This window comes from Malurus melanocephalus, unplaced genomic scaffold (assembly GCF_030028575.1).
Source record: "Malurus melanocephalus ecotype Western Australia unplaced genomic scaffold, MMel_1.1 scaffold_3421, whole genome shotgun sequence".
NCBI classification, from domain to species: domain Eukaryota; kingdom Metazoa; phylum Chordata; class Aves; order Passeriformes; family Maluridae; genus Malurus; species Malurus melanocephalus.
This window is the reverse complement of record NW_026626653.1, coordinates 1-5,575: the sequence shown is the minus strand read 5'-3', so window position 1 is coordinate 5,575 and position 5,575 is coordinate 1. Positions and strand designations below refer to the sequence as shown.

Sequence of the window (5,575 nt, the reverse complement as noted above, 5' to 3'; positions counted from 1 at the left end):
TAAATTTAGAGATATGGATGATTTTAGCAAAGACCTGGGATATAAATTTGAGATATTTTAACTCCTCCACAAAACTTTAAGCAGTTCTGCTGTACCACAACCCCCATTTCTCATTTTAGCCTCATTTTTTCCTCATTTTTTCCCCATGTTTTTTACCACCAACTCTGCGCTCACCTCACCTACACATTTTCATATTTCCCTGGTTTTTTTTTTTCCCCATTTTCAGGTGACGATTCCTGGGATTTGATCACCTGCTACTGCCAGAAACCTTTCGCGGGTCGGCCCATGATCGAGTGCAGCCAATGTGGGACCTGGATCCATCTTTCCTGCGCAAAAGTCAAGAAAAACAACGTCCCCGACGTTTTTTATTGCCAAAAATGCCGCGAGGGACCCCGCAGAGCCACCCCCAACACCCCCAGATCCACGGGGGAYTCCTAAAAATCCCACCCCGACCCTCACGGGGGTTTTTTTTTGGGGGGTGGGGGCCTCAAATTGGGAGATTTTGGGGTTTGGGACTCTCCCAGAATTGGAGATTTTGGGGGTGGTGATGCTCCCCAAAATTATGGGGGTTTGTAACCTCTGGAAATTGTGATGGTTTGGGGTGTGTGAACCTCCCCCCCCCAAAATCATGAGGATTTTAGGGTCTAAACCCCACGCCCCTGAAATTGTGAGATCTTGGGGTTTATGATTTTTTCCCAAAATTGTGGGATTTTGGGGGTTGGAACCTTTACCAAAATAGTGAGATTTTTTTTGGGGGGGTTGTAAACCCCTCAAATCATGCGGTTTTGGGGCCCCCCTAAAATAGGGGATTTTGTGGGGTCCTCGCCTCAAATTGGGCGGTTTCGGGGTCTTTCACCCCCCCGGGTTGTGAGGTTTTGGGGTCCCGGTTAAAATTTGGGGAATTTCAATCCCTCAGCCAACCCAGGGGGAGGTTTTTGGGGTCCCTCATCTGCAGGACAGGAGGGTTTTTGGGGTTGCTTTTCCTCCTTGGGGTACAAATTTGGGCGTCTCCTACCCCAAATCATGAATTTTTTGGGGGTCCTCCACCCCAAAGATGGGAAGATTTGGGGGGGTTGTTCACCCCAAATTAAGATTTGGGGGAGCTCCCTGTAGATAATGGGGGTGTTTGGGGGCTCCCCTACCCCAAATTATAAATTTTTGGGGGTCCCTCACCCCAGACAAAAAGATTTTGGGGGCCTCCCCTAAAATAGGGGGGGTTGGGGGCTTTCTTTGCCCCAAATCATGAGATTTTGGGGTCCCACACCCCCAGGAAAGGAGAGCTTGGGGGTCCCACATCCCAAATTAAGAGATTTGGGGAAAACCCCCCTAAAATGGGTGGGTTTGAGGTCCCCTACCCCAAAAAAAAGAGAGTTTTGGGGTTTCTCACCCCGCGTTAGGAGTTTTTGGGGTCCTGGTTGAAATCTGAGGGGCTCCTCTACGTTTGGGGGTCTTTTATTCCCCCCCAGGACATGGAATTTGGGGTCCTGTACCCCAATTCATGAGGTTTTGGGGTCTCTCAACCCCTGTAGAAGATTTTAGGGGAGGGGGTGGATTTGGGGGTCCCTCACCCCAAACTCGGAGGTTTTGGAAACAAGTTTTTTCATGTGTGTTATTTTTCTAAACGTTCCCTGCACCCCACTTTTTTGGGGGGGCCTCCCCCGAAGTTTTTTGGGGGGTGTTTAGAGCATCATTTTGAAGGGGGGGACACCCCCAAAAACGGGCAGGGTCTGTCCCAATTTTGGGGGAGTTTTAAGGGGGGATTTGGGGGGATCCTCCCTCAAACCTTCTCCCAGTTGGAATTTGGGGGGGCCCCCCCCTCCCACACCTTTTACTCCCTCCCCTCTTTGTTTGAAGGATAATATTTTGGATTTTGGGGGGCTGCAGCCCCCGCCATTGTAAATAAACGGCGCTGTTGCTTCGTACCTGGGTGTGTGTCTGTCTCTGTGTCTGTCTGTCTGTCTGCTGCAGCAATGAACACAAAAATGGAGCCCCGAAAATGAGGGGGAAAAGGCGGGGAAATGGGAGGGGAAAAAATGGGAAATGTGAGGGGAAAAAATGGGAAATGTGAGGGGAAAAAATGGGAAATGTGAGGGGAAAATGGTGAAAAATGTGAGGGGAAATGTGAGGGGGAAAGGGTGGGAAATGTGAGGGGAAAAGGTGGAAAATATGAGGGGAAAATTGTGGGAAATGTGAGGCAAAAGAGTGGGGAATGTGAGGGGAACTGTGAGGGGAAAAGGATGGAAAATGTGAGGGGAAATGTGAGGGGAAAAGGGTGGGAAAGGTGAGGGAAAATGTGAGGGGAAAAGGGTGAGAAATGTGAGGGGAAAAGGGTGGGAAATGTGAGGGGAAATAAGAGGGGAATGTGAGGGGAAAAGGGGGGAAATGTGAGGGAAAAGGGTGGAAAATGTGAGGGGGAATGTGAGGGGAAAAGGTGGGAATTGTGAGGGGAAATGTGAGGGGAAAAAGGTGGAAAATGTGAGGGGAAAATGGTGGGAATTGTGAGGGGAAATATGAGGGGAAAAAGGTGGAAAATGTGAGGGGAAAATGGTGGGAAATGTGAGGGGGAAAGGGTGAGAAATGTGAGGGGAAAAGGGTGGAAATGTGAGGGGAAAATTGTGGGGAATGTGAGGGGAAAAGAGTGGGAAATGTGAGGGGAAATGTGAGGGGAAAAAGGGTGGAAATGTGAGGGGAAAAAGGTGGGAAATGTGAGGGGAAATGTGAGGGGAAAAGGTGGGAAATGTGAGGGGAAAATAGTGAAAAATGTGAGGGGAAATGTGAGGGGAAAAGGGTGGGGAATGTGAGGGGAAATGTGAGGGGAAAAGGGTGGGGAATGTGAGGGGAAAATAGTGAAAAAAGTGAGGGGAAATGTGAGGGGAAAAGGGTGGAAAATGTGAGGGGAAATGTGAGGGGAAAAGGGTGGGGGATGTGAGGGGAAAGGGTGGGAAATGTGAGGGGAAAAGGGAGGAAAATGAGGGGAAAATGGTGGGAAATGTGAGGGGAAATGCGAGGGGAAAATGGTGGAAAATGTGAGGGGGAAAGGGTGAGAAATGTGAGGGGAAATGTGAGGGGAAAATGTGAGGGGAAATGTGAGGGGAAAAAAGTGAAAAATGTGAGGGAAAAAGGGTGGAAAATGTGATGGGAAAAGGGTGGGAACAGTGAAATCCCCAAAGCTCTCCCAGCGTTTCCACAAAAGCCCCCCAAACCCTATGATTTTTTTTAAATTTAAGCCCCTTAAAATTGCACATTAATTTCAGGGGGTTTCCCGTAAAATTAAACCCTAAAACCACCTAAAAATACGATAAAAAATTGATTTTTTCCTTAAACTCAAATCCCCAAAAACCACTCATCAATTCGGGAGCGTTTCCCCCAAAAATCAACCTCTAAAAACCAATAATTTTACTTTAAAATTAAAAACTCCGGCGGCCACGCCCCTTCCCCAAAACCACGCCCACATCGCGCGTCACCGCGGCAATGCGGGTGGGGTGTGACGAAATACATTAGCATAAATTAGCATAAATTAGCATAAATTTACCATAAACGAGCATAAAATTTGACGAAAAGGAAGTGGGCGTGTTCACTACATTTCCCAGCGTGCCCCGCGTGTTTTGGCCACGCCCCTTCCCTAAAACCACGCCCACGTCGAGCATCACCGCGGCAACGCAACCGGGGCGTGACGATCGGCATCTCATTAGCATAAATCAGCGTATTATACCATAAATCAACATAAAATTAGCATAAATAAGCATAAAAATGTGACAAAACGGATGTGGGCATATTGACTACATTTCCCAGCGTGCCCCGCGCTCCAGACCACGCCCCTTTCCTAAAACCCCGCCCACGTCGAGCGTCACCGCGATAACGCAACCGAGGCGTGACGATCGACATCTCATTAGGATAAATTAGCATAAAATTAACATAAATTAGCATAAAACAGCGTAAACCGGATGTGGGCGTGTTTACTACATTTCCCAGCGTGCCCCGCGCTCCAGACCACGCCCACATCGAGCGTCAGCGCGGGAACGCAACCGGGGCGCGACGATCGACGTCTCATTAGCATAAATTAACATAAATTGGCCATAAATTAGCATAGATTAGCATAAAACATCATAAATCGGATGTGGGCGTGTTTACTACATTTCCCAGCGTGCCCCGCGCTCCAGACCACGCCCACATCGAGCGTCAGCGCGGGAACGCAACCGGGGCGTGGCGTTCGATGTGTCATTAGCATAAATTAGCATAAATTAGCATAAATCAACATAAAGTTGATAGAAACGGATGTGGGCGTGTTCACTACATTTCCCAGCGTCCCCCGCGCGTTTTGGCCACGCCCCTCGGCCGTGACCTTGCGCGAGCGGGGGGGAATTTGGGGACAAATCCCGGCGATATCGCGACAGAGAGCGGCGACATCGGGAGATATCGCGACATGGCCGCGATGGCTTTGGGAGCGCGAATGCGGCTGCTCAGGGGGATCCGGCCCGGGTGAGGATTTTGGGGGAAAAAATTGGGATTTTGGGAAAAAATTCCAGAAAAAAACCGGAAAAAATCCTGAAAAAATAGCGAAAAAATCCCGGAAAAATCCCGGGAAAATCGCGAAAAAATCGCGAAAAAATCCCGAAAGAAATCCCGAAAAAATCGCGAAAAAAATCGGGATTTTGGGAGAAAAGAATTGTGGGAAAATGGAATTTTGGGGGTTCTGGGGTGGGAATTTGGAGGATTTTTGGGAGATTTTGGGGTTTCTGAAAAGTTCCGGGATTTTGGGAAAAAATTCCAGAAAAAAAAACCGAAAAAAATCGGGATTTTGGGAGAAAAGAATTGTGGGAAAATTGAATTTTGGGGGTCCTGAGATGGGAAATTTGGAGGATTTTTTTGGGAAGTTCCGTGAGATTTTGGGGGGTTTTGGAAAGTTCCGGGATTTTGGGGAAAAATTCGGGATTTTGGGAGAGAAAAGTTGTGGGAAAATGGAATTTTTAGGGTCCTGGGGTGGGGAATTTTGAGGAATTTTGGGGATTTTGGGGGGTGTCCCGTGAGATTTTGGGGTTCTGGAAAGTTCCGGGATTTTGGGGAGGGATCCCAAATCTTGGGAGAGAATCACGAAATCAAATTTTGGGGAAAAAAAAATCAAAATTTTGGGGAACAAAAAATAAAATTTTGGGGGAAAACAATCAAAATTTTGGGGAAAAAATCGGGATTTTGGGGTTCCCAGGACTTTGGGGGGGGGGGGCGGTCCCGAATTTTGGAATTTTAGTGGAACCTCCAGAATTTGGGAAAGGGCGGCAATTTTTATTTTTATATTTTTATTTTTATATTTTTATTTTTATACTTATTTTAATTTTTATTTTTATCTTTATTTTTATTTTTATTTTCTATTTTTATTTTCTATTTTTATTTTTATTTTTATTTTAATTTTAATTTTTATTTTTATTTTTTTGGGGAGTCTATTTTTGACTTCCCCACCCCTCGATTTGCAGAATTTTGGGATCCCGACAGCAGAGCACGCAGGAGGCACAGGTAGGGACCCCAAAATCCCCCAAAATCCCCCCAAATCGACCAAAATTCCCCAAAATCCCCCAAAATC

At 47.0% G+C, this 5,575-nt stretch overlaps 1 long non-coding RNA gene across 1 annotated transcript; it reads left to right on the top strand.

Moving 5' to 3' along the window:
• Nucleotides 1-6: 6 nt before the first annotated feature.
• Nucleotides 7-1,922, top strand: LOC130588125 (uncharacterized). Its single transcript, XR_008966906.1, has 2 exons — nt 7-839; nt 873-1,922. It is a non-coding gene; the product is annotated as an uncharacterized LOC130588125 (long non-coding RNA).
• The last annotated feature ends 3,653 nt before the right edge of the window (nt 1,923-5,575 follow it).